Raw genomic sequence first — 26829 nt, forward strand, 5'->3', positions numbered from 1 at the left:
TTGCAGGTAGAACTATTTTGGGTTCCTTGTAGAACCCTCTGTAAAAAGGGTCCTACATAGAAACCAAAAATGTTCCAGGGTGCCATCTTTCTCTCAGCCATCGTCTGGGTGAGTCAGGCCTTCATACCGGGTTCACCATGCTCTCTGCCTCAGCAACATTCCATTCTCTCTCCCTCACCAACATCACCATGCTCTCTCCCTCACCAACATCACCATGCTCTCTCCCTCACCAACATCACTCTGCCTCACCAACATCACCATGCTCTCTCCCTCAGCAACATCACCATGCTCTCTGCCTCAGCAACATCACCATGCTCTCTCCCTCACCAACATCACTCTGCCTCACCAACATCACCATGCTCTCTGCCTCACTAACATCACCATGCTCTCTCCCTCACCAACATCACCATGCTCTCTCCCTCACCAACATCACTCTGCCTCACCAACATCACCATGCTCTCTGCCTCACCAACATCACCATGCTCTCTCCCTCACCAACATCACCATGCTCTCTCCCTCACCAACATCACCATGCTCTCTCCCTCACCAACATCACCATGCTCTCTCCCTCACCAACATCACCATGCTCTCTCCCTCACCAACATCAGCGTTTAACCCTTTTTTGGTAACTACATGATTGCACATGTTATTTCATAGTTTTGATGTCTTCACTATTATTCTACAATGTAAAAAATAGTAAAAACAAAGAAAAACCCTTGAATGAATAGGTGTTCTAAAACTTTTGACCGGTAGTGTACAAGCAGAAAGAGACAGTACGAACAGGTAGCATATAATATATGGCTGGATTACACATGACTGTAACCTGAGATTACACTTTATTTATGTCAGTAAAGTGATGTTATCCCCCCCCCCCCAATGACTCCAGAACAGGTGATGTACTGATGTTATCCCCCCCCCCCAATGACTCCGGAACAGGTGATGTACTGATGTTATCCCCCCAATGACTCCAGAACCGGTGATGTACTGATGTTATCCCCCCAATGACTCCAGAACAGGTGATGTACTGATGTTATCCCCCCAATGACTCCAGAACCGGTGATGTACTGATGTTATCCCCCCAATGACTCCAGAACAGGTGATGTACTGATGTTATCCCCCCCAATGACTCCAGAATAGGTGATGTACTGATGTTATCCCTCCCCCCAATGACTCCAGAACAGGTGATGTACTGATGTTATCCCCCCCCCAATGACTCCAGAACAGGTGATGTACTGATGTTATCCCCCCCAATGACTCCAGAACAGGTGATGTACTGATGTTATCCCCCCCCCATGACTCCAGAACAGGTGATGTACTGATGTTATCCCCCCCCAATGACACCAGAACAGGTGATGTACTGATGTTATCCCCCCCCAATGACTCCAGAACAGGTGATGTACTGATGTTATCCCCCCAATGACTCCAGAACAGGTGATGTACTGATGTTATCCCCCCCCAATGACTCCAGAACAGGTGATGTACTGATGTTATCCCCCCAATGACACCAGAACAGGTGATGTACTGATGTTATCCCCCCCCAATGACTCCAGAACAGGTGATGTACTGATGTTATCCCCCCCAATGACTCCAGAACAGGTGATGTACTGATGTTATCCCCCCCCAATGACTCCAGAACAGGTGATGTACTGATGTTCCTCCCAATGACATAGAGCTGAGACCTACTGTAATGTAGGTAGTTAGCAGGACTTATGGCAGCTTGCAGGGGTCAGTCCACGAGACAATTTATGTACACACGGATCATTCCTGTCTGCTTAAAGCTCTCTAACGTTACAACGTTAGCCGGACATGATCCACTAATGCTAGCCACCCTCAGAAACCACAACATGGACGTGACAGAGGAAGGAAAGTTCAACGGAATGGAATTACGTATAGCATAGGCTACAAAATAAATGAAATGAATACTAAAGTAACAGTTATATATGTATGTGGTATTACTGATGGTTGCTAACGATAGTGGATAATATTTAACATGATGCAAAATGTAAAATAAAACTGACAAAAGACTTACCCTCCAGAATCCTATAGCTTGGGTTCATCCCTCCAGAATCCTATAGCTTGGGTTCATCCCTCCAGAATCCTATAGCTTGGGTTCATCCTTACAGAATCCTATAGCTTGGGTTCATCCCTCCAGAATCCTATAGCTTGGGTTCATCCCTCCAGAATCCTATAGCTTGGGTTCATCCCTCCAGAATCCTATAGCTTGGGTTCATCCCTCCAGAATCCTATAGCTTGGGTTCATCCCTCCAGAATCCTATAGCTTGGGTTCATCCCTACAGAATCCTATAGCTTGGGTTCATCCCTCCAGAATCCTATAGCTTGGGTTCATCCCTCCAGAATCCTATAGCTTGGGTTCATCCCTCCAGAATCCTATAGCTTGGGTTCATCCCTACAGAATCCTATAGCTTGGGTTCATCCCTACAGAATCCTATAGCTTGGGTTCATCCCTCCAGAATCCTATAGCTTGGGTTCATCCCTCCAGAATCCTATAGCTTGGGTTCAACACTAGAGAAGCCAATAGCTTTGGTTTAGTCCTCCAGAAGCCTATAGCTTTGGTTCAGCCCTACAGACGCCAATAGCTTGGGTTCAACACTAGAGAAGTCAATAGCTTTGGTTTAGTCCTCCAGATGCCAATAGCTTGGGTTCAACACTAGAGAAGCCAATAGCTTTGGTTCAGCCCTACAGACGCCAATAGCTTGGTTCAGCCCTACAGACGCCAATAGCTTGGGTTCAACACTAGAGAAGCCAATAGCTTTGGTTCAGCCCTACAGAAGCCTATAGCTTGGGTTCAATCCTCCAGAAGCCTATAGCTTTGGTTCAGCCCTACAGACGTCAATAGCTTTGGTTTAGTCCTCCAGAAGCCTATAGCTTTGGTTTAGTCCTCCAGGAGCCTATAGCTTTGGTTTAGTCCTCCAGAAGCCTATAGCTTTCATCCACAGAAATTGTGAAGGCATGGAATAACAATTTGGAATAACGACACAGCTATTTATAGCCTACTTTACTGTGATAAAGGGACTGCAATACATTTCATGTTGTTATTATTTTCAGTTTGCTTTCATATCTAAAACAATGAATATGTGTATTTCACAATCCCCTTCTCCAAACGGATTACTGATTTACCTGGAACGTATCTGTATCACACTGTATTACTTTATGCATTACAGTGCATGTTGTTAATTATATCAACAACAACAAAAAATAAGTTGATTCTCTTCACTCGACCTTATTCAAAGACTACTTTCTAATCTCAGGGTGGACACTCTGACCACAAGACCACTGTGTTGTTACTTTATCCATAACATACACCAAGGTGCTGCAGACTTACCTGTTGTATTGCATTCTACTTTACTGTACTGTATTGTATAAGCCACCGTCCTAATCGATGAAGAACAGTTAATATACCCAGTCTTTTAAAAGTCAATTTCAATTACCTCAACAAGAGCCAACAAGGGGTTCACTACTAGTGACATTCCCCCAGTAGACCCGTACACACTCACTCACATTGACCTTGTGTCAAAAAAAAGCACCTTATGGATTGTTGTATTGATGTGAGGCGGTACATTGTACTGAGTGGAGAATCGGCCTTGCAGCTTGCAACACTTCAGACCTGAATGATGAAGTGTTCTATGTGACTGGCTCATTCCACCTTGAAACATCTCAAACAGTCACTCTTACCTCAAACTTCTGCTTCCTTCTGTCTATGGCCTCGCCATCTCTCTCTCTCTCTCTCTCTCTCTCTCTCTCTCTCTCTCTCTCTCTCTCTCTCTCTCGCTCTCTCTCTGCCCCCCCCTCTTTCTCTCTCTTTCTCGCTCTCTGCCCCCCTCTCTTTCTCTCTCCATTCTCTCTGTCTGCCCTATCTCTCCTTTCATCTCTCTACCTTTCCAGTAGAATAGAGAAAGCCTTCTGCATGAATTTCCTTTGTTTAATTTGCGTGCTGTTTATTTGTCTCCCTGAATGACTTCGTATCATAAAGAATGATTTGCTATTCAGCTCTAATTGCAGTGTTGGTGTCACCTCACAGACCCAGCAGCACATCCATTGACAGAACAATGAGTACAGCCTGGTGCTGCTGGGTCTGTGAGGTGAGATTCACCAGAACAATGAGTGGAGCCTGGTGCTGCTGGGTCTGTAAGGGGACACCAACAGAACAATGAGCGGAGCCTGGTGCTGCTGGGTCTGTAAGGGGACACAAACAGAACAATGAGCGGAGCCTGGTGCTGCTGGGTCTATAAGGTGACACCAACAGAACAATGAGCGGAGCCTGGTGCTGCTGGGTCTGTAAGGGGACACCAACAGAACAATGAGCGGAGCCTGGTGCTGCTGGGTCTGTAAGAGGACACCAACAGAACAATGAGCGGAGCCTGGTGCTGCTGGGTCTGTAAGGGGACACCAACAGAACAATGAGCGGAGCCTGGTGCTGCTGGGTCTGTAAGGGGGCACCAACAGAACAATGAGTGGAGCCTGGTGCTGCTGGGTCTGTAAGGTGACACCAACAGAACAAAGAGCTGAGCCTGGTGCTGCTGGGTCTGTAAGATGACACCAACAGAACAATGAGCGGAGCCTGGTGCTGCTGGGTCTGTAAGGTGACACCAACAGAACAATGAGCGGAGCCTGGTGCTGCTGGGTCTGTAAGGTGACACCAACAGCCATCAATAGGGGGCAGTAAAGGGCTGTGCTCTGAGTGGAACTCTGCCCATTTGATTCATTTGTCTGCTTGGTATTAGAGTCATACACAGCAAATTGGCCTGTGTTACCTAGTGTTGATTTTCCAGTGTACCATTGCTAGTGTTGATTCAGGAGTTCAATTAACTCTGTAAGTGTAGAAGAACCCCAGTGTTGGTGTTAATAACCGGTGTTGAACCAAAACCACGCCCATCATTATCATATTTCCCAGCATGCTCTGTTGCAGGTTGATTTTTAGAATTGTTTGTTTCAATATCTATGTTTTGCATATACATTGATTGATTAATTAATATTATGTTACTCAAATTTAAATAACACAACCTTTTTCTAAAGTAATCCAATCTGTTACTTGGAGTTTTTGCGCCCATTACAGAAATGGTTGTTACAGTTTAGATGGTTTAGGTAGTCTCATAGCTTAATCTTCCCAACCTGGAAGACATTCTGAATGCAGGATGCAGGTGAATAGACAATTCCAAATGTTGCATACCCCTACTCTGGCTGGATTCCAATACGAATTACATGTCATTTCGCAAGCCATCATAGTGTGACTTGCAGGCCTGATGTGGCCTGTAAACCATGTGTTTCAGGCCACTGTTATAGGATAGAACTAGGCCCTCAAAATAAAGCCTCATGGAATATGTGTTGGATTGTTTTAAATAATTACATTTTAATAATATTATATTCGCTTAGAATCTCAGTTGGTGAAGTCCACAGGACTGAATATGGATAAATGTAACAACCAAATAAAGTCATGGGTGATAACTCTAAAGTTCACTTAAAAGGCACTCTGGGAAATATGCAAATAAGGCTTTACACTAAGCGGTGTGTTAGTTTAACACTAAAAAGTGTGGACCCGTATAGACACCGGTCCAGTGTTAAATTTACACATCAAAAGTTATTTTCTAACAATCAGCTTGAGTGATTACAGATCTTATCCATGATCACGAAAAAACTCCCTCTTCAAATGATGTTAGGTCTTTGTAATAGAACATGTCAGCTTCAAAAGTCATTCCCGTTGTGGGAAGTTAAAGGGATTGTTGGCATTAAGAGAACCTTACATCATCAGCCTGATAGAAATCTCTCTCCTTTATTCCAGGGAAATGCATTGGGCTTGTGGTCCCTCTCTTTCTCCTTCATTCTCTTTCTCTGCTTATATCTCTCTCTTTTATTTCTCTCTATTTTATTTCTCTCTCTCTCTCCTTCTTTCTTTCATTCTCTCTCTTTCTCTCTCTCTCTCTCTCTCTCTCCCTCTTTCTTTCTTTCATTCTCTCTCTTTCTCTCTCTCTCTCCATCTTTCTTTCATTCTCTGTCTTTCTCTCTCGCTCTCTCTCCCTTTCATTCTTTCTTTCTATCTCTCTTCTCCTTTCTCACCCTCTCTAACCCCACCTCTACCTCCACCACTCCTATTTTTCCCTCTCTTTTCCACTCTCACTCTCTCCCACTCTCTCTAACACACACACACACCACACCCCCCCCTCTCTCTAACACACACACCACACAAAACCTTTCTCTATCTCTCGTCTCTCTCTCTCTCTTGCTGTAAGTTCATTCGCTGTGGCGAGTAACAACTGTCTCTCTCCGGTGCTGAGAGGAGTGTGGGTTCCCTGAGAGGCTACTGACGCTGCTGCTACTGATGCTGCTGTTACTTCTGACTGGCCGACTGGCTGGTTGACTGGTTTTCTGACTGACTGACACGTTAGGCGCTACAGCTACTCGCCGGGACTGCGAGGGGGGCTGCCTACGCATGGGGAACACCAAAGCAAGGCGATATACCTTACGATCACGGGCATATCTGATCTGAAGCAGGGGATCAGACACCAGCCTGGCTCTTGTGGGAGGCTGCGCCTGGACCAATACTCACATGGTAAGAGGCTAAAGCTTTAACACGGGCAGACGTGTTTCCCCTTTCATCCCAACAAAACAAAGGGAAATCATGTCTGTTTTTTTCTTCATTTCTTCTCTTCTTTTGTGCAGATATGTTTTTCTCCTTCTCTGCTATACTGACCAAGTGTACGGAATTGGTGTCCATACAAAAGCAGTTAGGTGGGGTGGGGGGGGGGGGGACAGGTTAAAGAAGGATTTTCAAACCGAGACAAATCTTTTGTCTTGCCCATTCACCCTCAATGGCACACACACACACACACACACACACACACACACACACACACACACACACACAATCCAAGTGCCTTTGAACGGGGTACGGTAGTAGGTGACAGGTGCGCCGGTTTGAGTCATGAACTGCAGCGTGGTTGTTTCCTGTATGTATCAAGAAACATCCACCAAAACAAAGCACATCCCATTATGTTTATCGGTGTGTTTGATTGTCAGGTGACGTTCCTTTTATTTGGTCATTGGATATTTGTCTCCTGTGGTGTGAGGTATACCATACTCATGGCACTCTAGCAAATGAAATTGCAATCAGAAAAAAGGGTTTGGCAAGTTAGGGGGGGTTTTCATCTGGCGGATGCGCGAGGCAAGAGCATCTTCTAGCGACGAGGAGGGCGGAGGTGTGGAGGAATGAGGAAGAGCAGGAAGAGGAGGGAGGTGGGGAGGAGTGAGGAAGAGGAGGAGGGAGGTGAAAAGGTGTGGAGAATTAAGAAAGAGCAGGAGGAGTAGGGAGGTGGGGAGGCTTGATGAAGAGCAGGAGGGAGGTGGGGAGGGTTGAGGAAGAGCAGAAGGAGGAGGTAGGTGTGGAGGAGTGAGTTAGAGGAGGAGGAGGGAGGTGGGGAGGAGTGAGGAAGAGGAGGAGGGAGGTGGGGAAGAGTGAGGAAGAGGAGGAGGGAGGTGTGGAGGATTGAGAAAGAGCAGGAGGAGGGGGGAGGTGGGGAGGCTTGAGGAAGAGCAGGAAGGAGGTGTGGAGGAGTGAGGAAGAGGAGGAGGGAGGTGGGGAAGAGTTAGGAAGAGGAGTAGGGAGGTGTGGAGGATTGAGGAAGAGCAGGAGGGAGGTGGGGAGGAGTGAGGAAGAGCAGGAGGGAGGTGGGGAGGAGTGAGGAAGAGCAGGAGGGAGGTGGGGAGGAGTGAGGAAGAGCAGGAGGGAGGTGGGGAGGAGTGAGGAAGAGGAGGAGGGAGGTGTGGAGGAGTGAGGAAGAGGAGGAGGGAGGTGTGGAGGATTGAGAAAGAGCAGGAGGAGGAGGGAGGTGGGGAGGCTTGAGGAAGAGCAGAAGGAGGAGGGAGGTGTGGAGGAGTGAGGAAGAGGAGGAGGAGGAGGGAGGTGAAAAGGTGTGGAGAATTAAGAAAGAGCAGGAGGAGTAGGGAGGTGGGGAGGCTTGATGAAGAGCAGAAGGAGGAGGGAGGTGTGGAGGAGTGAGGAAGAGGAGTAGGGAGATGTGGAGTCGTGAGTAAGAGGAGGAGGAGGAGGGAGGTGGGGAGGCTTGATGAAGAGCAGAAGGAGGAGGAAGGTGGTGAGGAGTGAGGAAGAGAAGGAGGGGGGAGGTGTGGAGGAGTGAGGAAGAGAATACAGATTCATCCAGAGATACTCCAACCAACCAACAGATTATACACATGGTGGTCTAAGCACTGCTATGTACACATGGTGGTCGAAGTACTGCTATGTACACATGGTGGTCTAAGTACTGCTATGTACACATGGTGGTCTAAGTACTGCTATGTACACATGGTGGTCTAAGCACTGCTATGTACACATGGTGGTCTAAGCACTGCTATGTACACATGGTGGTCTAAGTACTGCTATGTACACATGGTGGTCTAAGCACTGCTATGTACACATGGTGGTCTAAGCACTGCTATGTACACATGGTGGTCTAAGTACTACTATATGTTTGTGAGGGCTGAAATAAATCAGCTGAAAAGAGTGATTAAAGCCAAGGATACCTGGCAGAACTTTGAGTAATGTGTGAAAAAGAAGCAGTATATCAGTTAGTGAGAGTGAATCTTTGTTAAGCATCATTTCAAAGTGAAGACTCTATTGGTCCAAGCGTCTATAGGTTTGTTTATTCTGTGTATATCTACGAGGGATGGACATACCCATTGGGTTGAAGGTGGATGGATGGGGGTGGATGGAAAGGGTTATCGGACCCAGTGTGGGGGGTACATGGCTGGTGTGTGGGGGGTTATGTCCCAGCTCTCAACAGCACTGCAGGGATCATTCAGGATGCTTTAGAGAGCAGAGAGTAGAGGTCCAGCTTGAGAGGGGAGAGAGGAGAGAGGAGGGAGGAGACAAGGGACAGGGGAAACGGGAGAGGAGAGGAGAGGAGAGGAGAGGAGAGGTGGAATGCTGACGAGCTGCTATTGTTGTGGTTGTGCCTCAGCTTGCTAGTCAATTTGCTGTGCGGAGGAGAGAGTGAGAGACACTTAGGGACACTTCAATGATATAGTAGGTAATATAGTAGCTATAACAGTATAGTACTGTAGGGTGATTACCCATTCATGTTTAAAGTGTTTTTTGTTGTGTTTTCAGGGCCAACCAAGAATGGATTGTAATGACATATTTTTGCGCTTGGAATTTGTAAAAAAAAAAATTAATTGATTAACAGTCACAATGTTCTCCTTTCTTCTGTAATTAGTTATGTTATATCTTTCATCCAGACAGTCATAGGTATATCTTTCATCCAGACAGTCATAAGGTATATCTTTCATCCAGACAGTCATAAGGTATATCTTTCATCCAGACAGTCATAGGTATACCTTTCATCCAGGCAGTCGTGCATAATGTAATTCAGACATACACATTAGTTAGGTTTGAATTATGAAGTGAAGAATAACAGTTTATTCATATATATTATTCATATATAGTATTATTATATAGTAGTCGTATATATTATTCCTATATAGTATTAGTATATAGTATTCATATATGTCACGCCCTGACCACAGAGAGCCCTTGGTTCTCTGATGTGTAGTAGGTCAGGGCGTGACTGGGGGGTGATCTAGTATGTCTATTTCTATGTTGGTGCTAATATGGTTCCCAATTAGAGGCAGCTGTTTATCATTGCCTCTGATTGGGGAACATATTTAGGTAGTTATTTCCCCACCTGTGTTTTGTGGGATATCGATTTGATTGTTAGTGTGTTTGTGCACTACGTTCTCACGGTCTTTGTACGTTTTGTTATTTTGTTTTGTTAGTTTCACTTAAATAAATATGTGGAACTATACTCATGCTGCGCCTTGGTCCGATCATTTTCAAGAACATGACAATATATAGTAGTCATATATATATATATATATATATATATATATACACTGCTCAAAAAAATAAAGGGAACACAACTTCTTACATCTACACGTTCCGCTAGCGGAACGTCTGCTCCAATATCCAATGATGGGCGGGGCGCGAAATTCAAACTCCTCTAAATCCGAAAACTTACACTTTTCAAACATATGACTATGTTACAGCTATTTAAAGACAAGACTCTCCTTTATCTAACCAAACTGTCCGATTTCAAAAAGGCTTTACAGCGAAAGCAAAACATTAGATTATGTCAGCAGAGTACCCAGCCAGGAATAATCACACAGCCATTTTTCAAGCTAGCATATCATGTCACATAAACCCAAACCATATCTAAATGCAGCACTAACCTTTGATGATCTTCATCAGATGACACACCTAGGACATTGTGTTATACAATACATGCATGTCTGTTCAATCAAGTTCATATTTATATCAAAAACCAGCTTTTTACATTAGCATGTGACGTTCAGAACTAGCATTCCCACCGAACACTTCCGGTGATTTTACTAAATTACTCACGATAAACGTTCACAAAAAGCATAACAATTATTTTAAGAATTATAGATACAGAACTCCTCTATGCACTCGATATGTCCGATTTTAAAATAGCTTTTCGGATGAAGCACATTTTGCAATAATGTAAGTACATAGCCCGGCGTTACAGGGCTAGCTATTTAGACACCCACCCAGTGTAGCCTTCACCAAAATCACATTTCCTATAAGAAAAATGTTCTTACCTTGCTTGTTCTTCATCAGAATACACTGCCAGGACTTCTACTTCAATAACAAATGTAGGTTTGGTCCCAAATAATCCATCGTTATATCCAAACAGCGACGTTTTGTTCGTGCGTTCTAGACACTATCCCAACGCTAAATCTCGGCCACGAGCATGATGCAAAATATGACAAAAAATTTCGAAATATTCCATTACCGTACTTCGAAGCATGTCAACCGCTGTTTAAAACCAATATTTATGCAATTTATCTCGTAGAGAAGCGATAATATTCCGACCGGGAATCTGCCTGTCTGTAAACTGAGGAAAAAACCAAAAGCCGGGGGCGGGGCGTGTCACGCGCCTAAGGCTTAGTCCATTGACTGACCACTCAGCTTTTGCTCTCGTGTGCTTCAGCCAGGGCTTTGAATGACATCATTCCTGTTTTTCCCGGGCTGTGAGACTCCATTGTTGACGTGAGAAGTGTCACGTAAGAGCAGAGATCCTTTGTAAACGATAGAGAGAATCAAGAAGGGCAAGAAATGTTCAGACAGGGTACTTCCTGAACAGAAGCATCTCAGGTTTTTGCCTGCCATAGGAGTTCTGTTATACTCACAGACACCATTCAAACAGTTTCAGAAACTTTGGAGTGTTTTCTCTCCAAAGCTAATAATTATATGCATATTCCAGTTTCTGGGCAGGACTAATAATCAGATTAAATCGGGTACGTTTTTTATCCAGCCGTGAAATTACTGCCCCCTAGATGTAACAGTAAACAACACAATGTAACTCCAAGTCAATCACACTTCTGTGTAATCAAACTGTCCACTTAGGAAGCAACACTGATTGACAATAAATTTCACATGCTGTTGGGCAAATGGAATAGACAACAGGTGGAAATTATAGGCAATTAGCAAGACACCCCCAATAAAGGAGTGGTTCTGCAGGTGGGGACCACAGACCACTTCTCAGTTCCTATGCTTCCTGGCTGATGTTTTGGTCACTTTTGAATGCTGGCGGTGCTTTCACTCTAGTGGTAGCATGAGACGGAGTCTACAACCCACACAAGTGGCTCAGGTAGTGCAGCTCATCCAGGATGGCACATCAATGCAAGCTGTGGCAAGAAGGTTTGCTGTGTCTGTCAGCGTAGTGTCCAGAGCATGGAGGCGCTACCAAGAGACAGGCCAGTACATCAGGAGACGTGGAGGAGGCCGTAGGAGTGCAACAACCCAGCAGCAGGACCGCTACCTCCGCCTTTGTGCAAGGAGGAGCAGGAGAAGCACTGCCAGAGCCCTGCAAAATGACCTCCAGCAGGCCACAAATGTGCATTTTTCTGCTCAAACGGTCCGGAACAATGTCTCCATGAGGGTGGTATGAGGGCCCGACGTCCACAGGTGGGGGTTGTGCTTACAGCCCAACATCGTGCAGGACGTTTTGCATTTGCCAGAGAACACCAAGATTGGCAAATTCGCCACTGGCGCCCTGTGCTCTTCACAGTTGAAAGCAGGTTCACACTGAGCACATGTGACAGACGTGACAGAGTCTGGAGACGCCGTGGAGAACGTTCTGCTGCCTGCAACATCCTCCAGCATGACCGGTTTGGCGGTGGGTCAGTCATGGTGTGGGGTGGCATTTCTTTGGGGGGCCGCACAGCCCTCCATGTGCTCACCAGAGGTAGCCTGACTGCCATTAGGTACCGAGATGAGATCCTCAGACCTCTTGTGAGACCATATGCTGGTGCGGTTGGCCCTGGGTTCCTCCTAATGCAAGACAATGCTAGACCTCATGTGGCTGGAGTGTGTCAGCAGTTCCTGCAAGAGGAAGGCATTGATGCTATGGACTGGCCCGCCCGTTCCCCAGACCTGAATCCAATTGAGCACATCTGGGACATCATGTCTTGCTCCATCCACCAACGCCACGTTGCACCACAGACTGTCCAGGAGTTGGCGGATGCTTTAGTCCAGGTCTGGGAGGAGATCCCTCAGGAGACCATCCGCCACCTCATCAGGAGCATGCCCAGGCGTTGTAGGGAGGTCATACAGGCACGTGGAGGCCACACACACTACTGAGCCTCATTTTGACTTGTTTTAAGGACATTACATCAAAGTTGGATCAGCCTGTAGTGTGGTTTTCCACTTTAATTTTGAGTGTGACTCCAAATCCAGACCTCCATGGGTTGATAAATTGGATTTCCATTGATTATTTTTATGTGATTTTGTTGTCAGCACATTCAACTACGTAAAGAAAAAAGTATTTAATAAGATTATTTCTTTCATTCAGATCTAGGATGTGTTGTTTAAGTGTTCCCTTTATTTTTTGAGCAGTATATATATATATATATATATATATATATATATATATATATATAGTATTCATATATATTATTCATATATATGCTGATGAACAAGTCTTTTCATTTTACAAAACGATCCATGAAGTAGTTGTGGATATTGATTAGTTGGAGACTGTTATTTGTATTCACTTGAGCAGTTCAATTAGAATGAGTCGGAATGAAATTTCTTTGACTTGTCATACTTGATTTACGCAATCCAAGCAGCATTTAATTATTACTTTAATTTGGAATATTTTCATAAAAAAATTGGGCCCTTGGTAAATTCACATGTCACAAAAACACACCTCACATTTACATCAAAACATATTTCATCACATTTACTATTCAGAATCGTAAAAAAATATGTTTTCCAATTCCCAAATTGAATTGAATTGATTTGATTTAATATAGGGATAGTTAGTGTATGCTTTGGAATAAAATCTAATCGACTCCTGCTGTCTCAGTTAGTTTGACTCCTGCTGTCTCAGTTAGTCTGACTCCTGCTGTCTCAGTTAGTCTGACTCCTGCTGTCTCAGTTAGTCTGACTCCTGCTGTCTCAGTTAGTCTGACTCCTGCTGTCTCAGTTAGTCTGACTCCTGCTGTTTCAGTTAGTCTGACTCCTGCTGTCTCAGTTAATCTGACTCCTGTTGTCTCAGTTAGTCTGACTCCTGCTGTTTCAGTTAGTCTGACTCCTGCTGTCTCAGTTAGTCTGACTCCTGCTGTCTCAGTTAGTCTGACTCGTGATGTCTCAGTTAGTCTGACTCCTGCTGTCTCAGTTAGTCTGACTCCTGCTGTTTCAGTTAGTCTGACTCGTGTTGTCTCAGTCTGACTCCTGCTGTTTCAGTTAGTCTGACTCCTGCTGTCTCAGTTAGTCTGACTCGTGCTGTCTCAGTTAGTCTGACTCCTGCTGTCTCAGTTAGTCTGACTCCTGCTGTCTCAGTTAGTCTGACTCCTGCTGTCTCAGTTAGTCTGACTCGTGTTGTCTCAGTTAGTCTGACATGCAGAATCATTTTAAAATAATCCCATGTTATACCTGCCTCCTGTCATTAAAGGCTTTGTCTCAGTATGTTTGATTTGACCAGATCCTTTAAGAGGAGGGAGTTAGGTTGACAGTGGGATGTTAATGAGGTGCACTAGGGCTATGATAATATTCAGGAACTATGGTCAACTATGGTCACACTAATACGTACTAGTTATATTATGGGACTATAGTCATGCTGCGATTTATTCAGGTTTTAAAAGGCAGTGGGCGGTTGTTGTTGTGACTCATTAACTGTACTAGTACTAAGCAATTAGTGCTTTTTGAGGTCGGTTCTCTTTCAGTTTGAGTATATATATAAAAAAAAAACTATCGCTGTTTTCAGTGTCATTTTTTCAAGTATTTAAAAAAAAAACATTAAATGTATTATGAAATAATGACATGAACATGATTCTAGAGCTTATTAATGGAAATTCCAAAGACAAAAAAAAATAGTGAACATTTGCCATGGTCTCTATCAGGTCCTCCTTGGGTAGACAACAATAGAAAAATTACTATGATTACTATGATATAATAAAATATTTCAGTTCTGTATATTACTTAATTTTTTATTTGATGATTTCATTATTTTTTAATTCCTTAAAACCTTTTCATGCAGTCAAATGACCTAGTGGCCTCATGCGTGCAATATTATTAATATTTTTCATAATTTCATAATTAATAAAAACATTTTTTTTTAATAATAATAATAATCTGGTGTTTCTATGTCAAACGGTTTTGTTATATTTCAATCTCCTGTGATGTATATAAAGAGTAATATTAGGATGCTAACTCATAATGTAATACATAATTATATGTCTCTGTATTTCTAGGAGTTTTCATTACGTGTGGATACGTGTGTTGACAGACAGAGACAGAGACAGACAGAGAGAGATTAGGGCTAAAATGGGAATCTCCTCGTCCTTACTGATGGCTACTAGAGGACAGGACCACCAGGACTTCCAAGGAGGGCAGGGCTTCAGACTACCTTCGGCCCAGGTAAGAGCATGCTGAGGGGGCTAGCTGCCCCACACACCACCCCCTTTCCTCTCCCCTCTTATGGAGCTCTATTTAGTACACCACTGGCATGGGAAAGAGAGAATGAAAGAGGGAGTGAGAGAGAATAAAAAAGGGAGAGAGAGAGAATGAAAGAGGGAGAGAGAGAATGAAAGAGGGAGAGAGAGAATGAAAGAGAGAGAGAGAGAAAGAAAGAGTGTGTGAGAGAGAGAGAGAGAGAGAGAGAGGGAGAGAATGAAAGAGGGAGTGAGAGAGAAAGAAAGAGAGAATGAAAGAGGGAGTGAGAGAGAGTATGAAAGAGGGAGAGAGAGAAAGAGAGAGAGAGAGAGAAAGAGGGAGAAAGAGAATGAAAGAGGGAATGGGAGAGAGTATGAAAGAGGGAGAGAGAGAAAGAGAGAGAGAGAGAGAAAGAGGGAGAAAGAGAATGAAAGAGGGAGAGAGAGAGAATGAAAGAGGGAGAGAGAGAGAGAATGAAAGAGGGAGTGAGAGAGAGAATGAAAGAGGGAGTGAGAGAGAGAATGAAAGAGGGAGTGAGAGAGATTATCTACACTTGCTTTGCCAATGATAACATATGTTTCCCACGCCAATAAAGCCCTTAAATTGAATTGAATTGAATTGAATTGAGATGCAGACACTTGGATGAGATGGTTGTTTTACAATAAAATTGGGCTTTGGATTGAACAATGCACTGTTTCTTAATTTCTATTTGCAGAAAAGCCTTTGATGGGGGCTTGTCTTGTGCTGTGCTGCAAGGCGTCTTCAATCAATGACGTTGATACAGTGCCTCTCTCTGTCCTGTTTGCCATTTGGACCGACTGAGGAACATGATGACGCGGTCAGAGTGCGATCGCTTGTTTGCGATTCCCATTATTGCCACTCTGTGTTAAAGATTCTCTTCGGTGACGGGTATTCTTGGGTGGATAATACGGATCACGTTGTTATTGCTTAAGAATACGCGTAGTCGAGGAGAGTCCTCTTCTTCTTCTGCAGTCTCTGCTGCTGAGGACAATGATCAGATAGAAGCAGATCAAACCTGTTTCCTTTTAAAACTGAGGCTTGTGGCTGGTACACGGAAACACCAACCATGGAGAATGACTGACAACCAATTGATGTAAACATCATCATGTCCAGGTTATGAAAGTGTATTTGCATATATCCATGATGCATTATGTATTTGTATTGGGTGGTATATATGCAGCAGAGAGTGTGTACTTCCTGGGCTTCTGATACAACAGATAGTGTTGTTGTATAGCTATAGTTGAGGCTGCATGGCCCTGGTTCTTTCTCATGCAAATCTCTCTAATCTATTTATTATCAGTCCTCCACACCAAGCACTCTTTACCTCCTTCTCCTCCTTGTTTTTATGGAAATTGTTTTTGAAATGACATTTATGGCCTTAGGTTTTCCACAGGAAAGAGCTGCCTGCCACATTCAACACTTTGGGGTCCAGACAACAAAATGTCCATCGCGCTAGCGACAGCTCAATTTATGCATTTGGAGGAGAGTGGTTCTAGAGATAAACAATTACCACAGGCTCAAATTGACTATGACCGGATTTTCCGTGTTACCATACAAATAGTATGAATATGTATCAGGCAGTCCCACAGGTCTGGTGCATGGTGCATTCTGAACCTTAACACCCATGTAACATCTATTGAACATCACTCCAGGATCAACATAATTTCCAGAGATTAAACTCAGATAACTCAACTCTCATAATCTGACACTCATAATTTGATTACACTCAAAAAACATTTTTTTTTGCATGTCTATTTTTTTAAAGCATGAAAAACATATTGTTTTTGGAATGTTTTGTAAAATTGGCATATCATGATATTTAAATGTAAAATTCTGTTTAATCTTTTTCACAGGTATTATAACATTTTTACAAATGTACAAGAAAAATTTCACAATCATCAGTCTGTCAAATATGCTCACGATTAATATTATAAAAATACATTTAATCAATTATATTAGCTAATACCATTTCAGTTGTTTTAGAGAACACAATTACATATTTACTGCTTGGTTCACATAATAATTATCACTCTATTTGTAACGATAGAAATTCCAATGAATCTGTGATTGAATGTGTAGAAGTAGCAACATTACACAAACTACAACAAGCTTGGTTGGCCCTATATTTCACAGCTAAGAACATTACAAGGAACACTACAAGCATGGTTGGCCCTATATTTCACAGCTAAGAACATTACAAGGAACAGTACAAGCTTGGTTGGCCCTATATTTCACAGCTAAGAACATTACAAGGAACACTACAAGCATGGTTGGCCCTATATTTCACAGCTAAGAACATTACAAGGAACACAACAAGCATGGTTGGCCCTATATTTCACAGCTAAGAACATTACAAGGAACACTACAAGCATGGTTGGCCCTATATTTCACAGCTAAGAACATTACAAGGAACACAACAAGCTTGGTTGGCCCTATATTTCACAGCTAAGAACATTACGAGGAACACAACAAGCATGGTTGGCCCTATATTTCAACGCTAAGAACATTACAAGGAACACAACAAGCATGGTTTGCCCTATATTTCACAGCTAAGAACATTACAAGGAACACTACAAGCATGGTTGGTCCTATATTTCAACGCTAAGAACATTACAAGGAACACAACAAGCATGGTTGGCCCTATATTTCACAGCTAAGAACATTACAAGGAACACAACAAGCATGGTTGGCCCTATATTTCAACACTAAGAACATTACAAGGAACACAACAAGCATGGTTGGCCCTATATTTCACAGCTAAGAACATTACAAGGAACACAACAAGCATGGTTGGCCCTATATTTCAACACTAAGAACATTACAAGGAACACAACAAGCATGGTTGGCCCTATATTTCACAGCTAAGAACATTACAAGGAACACTACAAGCATGGTTGGCCCTATATTTCACAGCTAAGAACATTACAAGGAACACAACAAGCTTGGTTGGCCCTATATTTCACAGCTAAGAACATTACAAGGAACACTACAAGCATGGTTGGCCCTATATTTCACAGCTAAGAACATTACAAGGAACACAACAAGCATGGTTGGCCCTATATTTCAACGCTAAGAACATTACAAGGAACACAACAAGCTTGGTTGGCCCTATATTTCACAGTTAAGAACATTACAAGGAACACAACAAGCATGGTTGGCCCTATATTTCACAGCTAAGAACATTACAAGGAACACAACAAGCTTGGTTGGCCCTATATTTCACAGCTAAGAACATTACAAGGAACACAACAAGCTTGGTTGGCCCCATATTTAACCTCTAGGAACATTACAAGGAACACTACAAGCTTGGTTGGCCCCATATTTAACCTCTAGGAACATTACAAGGAACACTACAAGCTTGGTTGGCCCCATATTTAACCTCTAGGAACATTACAAGGAACACTACAAGCATGGTTGGCCCCATATTTAACCTCTAGGAACATTACAAGGAACACAACAAGCATGGTTGGCCCTATATTTCACAGCTAAGAACATTACAAGGAACACAACAAGCTTGGTTGGCCCTATATTTCACAGCTAAGAACATTACAAGGAACACAACAAGCTTGGTTGGCCCCATATTTAACCTCTAGGAACATTACAAGGAACACTACAAGCTTGGTTGGCCCCATATTTAACCTCTAGGAACATTACAAGGAACACTACAAGCTTGGTTGGCCCCATATTTAACCTCTAGGAACATTACAAGGAACACTACAAGCATGGTTGGCCCCATATTTAACCTCTAGGAACATTACAAGGAACACAACAAGCATGGTTGGCCCTATATTTCACAGCTAAGAACGTTACAAGGAACACAACAAGCTTGGTTGGCCCTATATTTCACTGCTAAGAACATTACAAGGAACACAACAAGCTTGGTTGACCCCATATTTAACCTCTATGAACATTACAAGGAACACTACAAGCTTGGCTGGCCCCATATTTAACCTCTAGGAACATTACAAGGAACACTACAAGCTTGGTTGGCCCCATATTTAACCTCTAGGAACATTACAAGGAACACTACAAGCTTGGCTGGCCCCATATTTAACCTCTAGGAACATTACAAGGAACACAACAAGCTTGGTTGACCCTATATTTCACAGCTAAGAACATTACAAGGAACACTACAAGGAACATTACAAGGAACAAAACAAGCTTGGCTGGCCCCATATTTAACTTCTAGGAACATTACAAGGAACACTAGAAGCATGGTTGGCCCTATATTGCACCTCTAAGAACATTACAAGGAACACTAGAAGCTTGGTTGGTCCCATTTTTCAAAACGAGTGGAACTACATAACTGATAAAGATCATATCAAAGTTGCCTTTGTACTTCTGTAGTGGATCCAGGTTATATCAGGAAATACGTCTACAGGGAGAAAGAGAACAGGTTATATCAGGAAATACGTCTACAGGGAGAAAGATAGCAGGTTATTTTAGGAAAATACATCTACAGGGAGAAATATAGCAGGTTATTTTAGGAAAATACATCTACAGGGAGAAATATAGCAGGTTATTTTAGGAAAATACGTCTGCAGGGAGAAATATAGCAGGTTATTTTATGAAAATACGTCTGCAGGGAGAAATATAGCAGGTTATTTTAGGAAAATACATCTACAGGGAGAAATATAGCAGGTTATTTTAGGAAAATACGTCTGCAGGGAGAAATATAGCAGGTTATTTCAGGAAAGACATCTACAGGGAGAAATATAGCAGGTTATTTCAGGAAAGACATCTACAGGGAGAAAGATAGCAGGTTATTTCAGGAAAGGCATCTACAGGGAGTGTACGTTTCTGTATTTGTTTTCTTAGTCAACATGGTGTTCTGTTCTGCTGTGTTCTTGAACCTAGCCCTGTTTGTTTGTGCTCTTGAACGTAGCTATGTCTTTCATTTTTGTTCACTGTTTTCACCTGTGTTATTTACTCACCTGATCTCATCAGCTCCTTATTTAGTTCAGTTCATTCTGTTTGTGCCTTTGTGAGGTATTGTTCGTTTTGACTCTACTAAGCCTTTTCCTAGCTCGTTTGTGAGAACCAGTTATAGCCTTCAGTCCTAGTTTTGATTCACCTGCCTGTTTGTCTACCTGTGTATGACCATTGCCTGCCTGTGACCACGATTCCTGCCTTCAGCGAAGGTGAAATAAACGCCTACCGCGCTCTGCATGTGAATCTACACCTTTTTCTCCCCGAGTATTCATTAAGGGAGAAAGATAGCAGGCTATTTCAGAAAATACATCTACAGGGAGAAAGGAGGGTGGTGGACATATTTGTGATATTTTGTGATTCAATGAATAATATGTATTCACTGTTTTGAAACAGACCAGGCACTTGCTGCTGACGCAATAAGTAACCATGATCACGTGGTGTGGTCCGAATCAATTCAGTTGCTGAAACACTGAACTACCTTATCCTTTTGGCAATTTCTTTTGTCAGGTTTACACTATATTACTAGTAGACAGTAAGAGTACCGTAGCCAATAGTAGCATGTATAGAGTCAGTGATTTTAGCATTACCTTTACTGAACACATTCTAATTTTCAAAAATACTATTAGAAATGTATCTATTTACTGTTCATGTGTTCTGATATTCTATCAACGTTCTGCTTTCCTACAAAGTACACTGTAGTATCACGTACATGAAAATATTAAGTTGATAACATCTTCAAAAAAAACAACTAAATTAATTATTATAACAAATGATTATCATCCTTTAAATTCACTAAATATTTTACAGTAAGATACTGTACATTGGAAATCCAAACTCAACAATCTGATCGTTCCACTGGCGAGCCGTCATTGAGCCTGTTTAGCTAAAAAAATAAAATGTGCTGCCAGTTTTGCATGTTATTTTGGCATTAATACGTGTCACATGTCAATTTGCAAACAATATTAAAAAAATTATAATAATACATTGAGTTAATAAAGCTGAATACAAAACATGGTCTATTTTTTGCTTTCTTGAGTAAGGCAGCTTCAAAATGCAGGTCCTTCAGCCTAGCTCAGTGATTTCTGTGGTCGTGGGGCAGCGGGAAATACAGAGTGTAAGGGTTGGTAATGTTAAACTAGTTGCGCCGTGATTGGCTCAGTGTTCTGTCACTAATGGGGACACTACGTCACCGTAAAATCTAAAGGGAGACTGATGACAATATTTGATGACAAAATTTGCCAAAGAAGGAGTGCCACCTTCCTGTTCAAGTGAGTACAGCACAACAAGGTGAGTCCAAAAATGTATTGTATGCTGATGTATAAATAATGTAATATGCCAGGGAGATATGTATACTGTACTGTAGCTAAGAAAGTAATACTAAGTGTATGTTGTGCAGAAATCTATTAGTAGCCCATGTGCCTCACCGTAATAATTTGGTCTTTTTTCCCCACATAATTTAGCCTACTGTTCTCACTTGGTGTTGCACATGTAGCCTATAGCCTGTTTTAGCGAAATGTCATAATCGAACATTGTAAGACCTTTCATTGTCTGCTTGTATGCCCCCTTTATTTATCCTACGGTTCTGACTTGGTGTACAGGGAGATACTGTAAGAACGGCCCATGTTCTGAATACTGTCACTGTACATTTCAAAAGCGCTGAACAAATAGTTGTATTGACTACGTCCATCCTAAATCGCTCATCAATGTCTTAATCAAAATTATTGATTGCCTCTTATCCGCTTGTCATCCCTCTATGCCATAGTTTGTACATATCAAATGTCAGTAGAAACCACATTTGTTTAACCCTTGTGTGGTGTTCATGTTTTTGTTATTCTCCAAATGTTCGCAGGTCTGATGGACCCACAACATTATTGGGGTTTTAAAACAGTACAGCCATAACAATTTATGTAAAAATACTTAATACTTAATAGGTAGATGTTGACTTATATCAATTACAAGCAATATAGACAGCATACATGGTTAATATTTGCCATTTACCTCTGCTACATCACATTTATCAATAAAAACACTATCTGTTTTTTTAATAGTCAAGACGTGGGGGGAATAAATCATGTTTATCTTGAACAAATATGAATGAAACAAGGTTTTTCATCACTGTTGATGTTTATTGCTTTGAATTGAACAAATCGGAAGGACACTTTATACTTACATCATTTTAAGGAAATTATAAGTGAGCCCCATCGAACACAAATTAAGTCTGGTCTACACACCACATGAGGGACAGAGTTTAACTGTGCAAATGTATTTCTTGCAATTCATGCATGTGTAATGTGTCTTCCTGTCCTTCTTGGGTCCCCACACATCACAGCGCTTCTTCTTGTTGCTCTTGTTGCTGTAATCTAGATAAAAACATTTAGTTAAGTAATTTTACTAACATCTCACTCACATATATAGTTCCATCAGACCAAGGTAGGAGAGTCAGACACACACATGCAACAACATCACTCACACTTACTTCCTGTATTGGAGTTGTTGGTTCTGTGGGTCGGGGCGGATGGAGCACCAGCATCCTCCTCCTGAATCCTCCTCACGATGGCTGCAGAAGCTGGGGTCCTTGGGATATGTTGCCTCCTCTGGATTTGAGGTCTTACCAATGCCTTGCCCAGGTCCTCGAGAAAGAGTTGTCTCCTCTGCGGCTTCCCTCTGTTCCAATCTGGGTTCAACGCCATCCAGATGACAAACGCGTTGTACACCGAGATGTCCAAGATGTTGAAGAATATCACAAGTGGCCAGCGTAGGGTTCTTCTTTTGCAGCTGTAGCCAGTCACCAGTTTGTCTAAATTGTCCACCCCTCCTTTTGTGGCATTGTAATCCATTATGATTTCTGGTTTTTGATGTTCCTGGCCACAGATTCTCCCATCCCTATGCAGCGTACTCACGAGTACCACATTTTTGCCTTTCTTTGGCATGTAGGACACTAGGGACGTGTCGGTCTTAAACACAAACTTAGAGGAATTGATAGGCCTGTTCCGTGTATTCAACAGCTAAGGTATTTTTTTTTTGTACTGGTTATTATCAGCTTCCTCGAGGAGCTCCTGTCCAAGCTTGTGCAAAGTAAAACATTAATCGCATGTGACATTGTGGCCATGGAGTCCCTGTGTCACATCCAGGACAACCCACATCCCTTGGTTCTTCTCAAGGGCTCCTCCATCTGGCTTCCCCGTATACACACATATGATGAAGCAGCATCACAGGCAGCCCAGATCTTGGTTCCATATTTTGTGGGTTTAGACGGTATGTACTTCCTGAAAGGGCAGCGGCCCCTAAATGGCTAAATCTGCTCAACAACAGTAACGTTGGGCCCAGGGTTGTAAAACAGGGGAAGGCGGTCCACCCAATTGTCCCACACTGACCTGATTGCAGCTAGCTTCTCTCTCTGCCGCAGAGCTGGTCTGGTGTCTCGGTTATCGAAGAGGATAATCCTGGAAATAATGTGGCAGTTTCCCAAAGACGTTGTTGCACGGAAAAGTTATCTGCCAGTTTCTGCATCCCACAGGGATTCTGTGGATTTCCCATTGGATCTGAAAACACCAGCAAGCACGAGAACCCCAAAATATGCATCTAAATTAGTTTGGTCCATCTCTCTCCAAAAACACGCCTTCCCTCCAAATTAGTACAGTCCAGAATGATTTTCTGGATGGTGTCTGGGATGGACAGTTCAAAACAAGACTTTATGTCCTGCACATGAGTAACGGCCATCCGCGTCGGCCCTGGTTGCATCCTTATCACATTGGCAGCCATGCAGGGTTGCTCATTCCTTGGGCAAGAAGACCATTCAATTTCACAATTTTGTTTGCATCCATATTTCTCCTCCTGCAGACTGCTGATGAGCTGGTTGCTGACGGGCTAGTCCTTGGCCTGGCTGAATGAACTGTTTTGCTGCCAGACAAGGCTCCGCTGATAGCCAGGTGTAGTGGTGGTAAGATGTTGGGATTCTGCTGTTGGGACTCTGCTGTTGGGACAGCGTTATGTGGGACCTAACAGTTTCTGTGCACCGTTTATCAACGTTCCAGTGCAATTCATGTATTGTTTAGTGTTCAGTTGTGTTGTGTAGTGGCTTTGCTGGCATGCAGTGGGGGAAAAAAGTATTTGATCCCCTGCTGATTTTGTACGTTTGGCCACTTACAAAGAAATGATCAGTCTACAAGAGGCAGAATAACAACAAAAAAATCCTGAAAAACGCATGTCAAAAATGTTATAAAATGATTTGCATTTTAATGAGGGAAATAAGTATTTGACCCCTCTGCAAAACATGACTTAGTACTTGGTGGCAAAACCCTTGTTGGCAATCACAGAGGTCAGACATTTCTTGTAGTTGGCCAGCAGGTTTGCACACATCTCAGGAGGGATTTTGTCCCACTCCTCTTTGCAGATCTTCTCCAAGTCATTAAGGTTTCGAGGCTGACGTTTGGCAACTCGAACTTTCAGCTCCGTCCACAGATTTTCTATGGGATTAAGGTCTGAAGACTGGCTAGGCCACTCCAGGACCTTAATGTGCTTCTTCTTGAGCCACTCCTTTGTTGCCTTGTGTCACGTCTGATTTGGACTGGCGGATAGGCGGAATCAAATGCAGGAGACAGAGGTGCTGGAGGTGAGTGTCTTTTAATAAAAACGGACACACACAAACGCCGAAAAGCACAGGGCGCTATACAAAGTGCGCCTGGGAGAAACACCTTCCCATAAAAACACAAAATATAATTCAATGGCAAGGAGCGCTGCCCGGTAAATCCTTCCCGTATAATTGACGCTAACACAACGTGGACAATAAACAATCCCGCACAAAATCCCAACTGAAAACACACATTAAATAAGTCCCCACTAATGACATACACAAAACAGGTGCGGAACAGACAGACAAAACTAAACGACACAGAAACAACGATCGGTGGCAGCTAATAGGCCGGCAACGACGACCGCCGAGCGCCGCCCGACCGAGGAGGGGTGCCACTCTCGTTGGAACCTGTGACAGTACCCCTCCCCTGACCTCGGGCCTCGGGGACGGCCCGGAGGGCGAGGCGCTGGCCGATCCGGTCGGCGACGGTGGAAGTCCAGCAGCATAGAGGGGTCCAGAATGTCCGCCGCCGGAACCCAGCACCTCTCCTCCGGACCGTACCCCTCCCAGTCCACGAGGTACTGCAGGCCCCCTACCCGACGTCGGGAGTCCAGGATGGCTCGGACTGTGTACGCCGGGCTCCCCCCGATGTCCAGGGGGGGCGGGGGGGCCTCCAGCACCTCACTGTCCTGCAGCGGACCAGCTACCACCGGCCTGAGGAGAGACACATGAAACGAGGGGTTAATACGGTAATACGAAGGAAGTTGTAACCTGTAACACACCTCGTTTATCCTCCTCAGGACTTTAAACGGCCCCACAAACCGCGGACCCAGCTTCCGGCAGGGCAGGCGGAGAGGCAGGTTCCGGGTCGAGAGCCAGACTCTATCCCCCGGGTTAAACACGGGAGCGTCACTGCGGTGGCGGTCAGCGCTCTCCTTGTGCCGTTCGCTAGCCCTCCTTAAACATTCCTGGACCGCGTTCCAGGTCTCCTGAGAGCGCTTGACCCATGCCTCCACCGCAGGAGCCTCTGGCTGGCTCTGTTGCCATGGCACCAGGACCGGCTGATACCCCAGCACCACCTGGAAGGGTGACAGATTAGTGGAGGAGTGGCGCTGAGAGTTCTGGGCCATCTCGGCCCATGGCACGAACCCACCGCCCACTCCCCTGGCCGGTCCTGGCAATACGACCGCAGGAACCTGCCCACATCCTGGTTGATGCGCTCTACCTGCCCATTACTCTCGGGGTGGAACCACGAGGTCAGGCTGACCGAGACCCCCAGCCTCTCCATAAACGATTTCCATACCCTGGATGTAAACTGGGGACCTCGATCAGATACGATGTCCTCGGGCACCCCATAGTGCCGGAAGACGTGAGTGAACAGGGCCTCTGCGGTCTGCAGGGCCGTAGGAAGACCGGGCAAAGGGAGCAGACGGCAGGACTTAGAGAACCTGTCCACAACGACCAGGATCGCCGTGTTCCCCTGAGACGGTGGGAGATCCGTAAGGAAACCCACCGAGAGCTGAGTCCAGGGCCGCTGTGGAACAGGGAGGGGCTGTAATTTCCCTCGAGGTAGGTGCCTAGGAGCCTTACACTGAGCGCATACTGAACAGGACGAGACATAACGCCGGACATCCTCAGCCAAGATGGGCCACCAGTACCTCCCCTTCAGGCCCCGCACTGTCCGTTCCACCCCAGGATGACCCGAGGAGGGTAGAGTATGGGACCATTGGATCAGGCGATCGCGAACACCAAGCGGAACGTATTTCAGGCCCACGGGACACTGCGGTGGAGTAGGTTCTGACCGACCCGCCCGCTCGATGTCCGCATCCACCTCCCATACCACCGGTGCCACCAGACAGGAGGCGGGAAGTATGGGAGTAGGATCGATGGTCCGCTCCTCGGTGTCGTAGAGACGCGACAGTGCGTCAGCCTTCCGGTTCCGGGAACCTGGAATGTACGAGAGAGTGAAGTTAAACCTCGTAAAAAACATGGCCCACCTTGCCTGACGGGGATTAAGCCTCCTCGCTGCCCGAATATACTCCAGGTTACGGTGGTCGGTCCAGATGAGAAAAGGGTGACGTGCCCCCTCAAGCCAATGTCTCCACACCGTCAAAGCCCTGACCACGGCTAACAGCTCCCGGTCCCCCACATCATAATTGCGCTCTGCCGGGCTCAGCTTCTTAGAAAAGAACGCGCATGGGCGGAGCTTCGGTGGAACGCCCGAACGCTGCGACAGCACAGCTCCTACCCCAGCCTCGGACGCGTCCACCTCCACTATAAATGGCAAAGAGGGGTCCGGATGCGCCAGGACAGGTGCATTGGTAAACAGAACCTT

General features: G+C 44.3%; 1 long non-coding RNA gene across 1 annotated transcript; it reads left to right on the forward strand.

Moving 5' to 3' along the window:
- Positions 1 to 6268: 6268 nt before the first annotated feature.
- LOC115195340 (uncharacterized) lies at positions 6269 to 16897 on the forward strand. Its single transcript, XR_003878673.1, has 3 exons — positions 6269 to 6565; positions 14788 to 14953; positions 15684 to 16897. It is a non-coding gene; the product is annotated as an uncharacterized LOC115195340 (long non-coding RNA).
- Positions 16898 to 26829: the final 9932 nt, after the last annotated feature.

Source organism: Salmo trutta, chromosome 6 (assembly GCF_901001165.1).
Source record: "Salmo trutta chromosome 6, fSalTru1.1, whole genome shotgun sequence".
Classification (NCBI taxonomy): Eukaryota; Metazoa; Chordata; class Actinopteri; order Salmoniformes; family Salmonidae; genus Salmo; species Salmo trutta.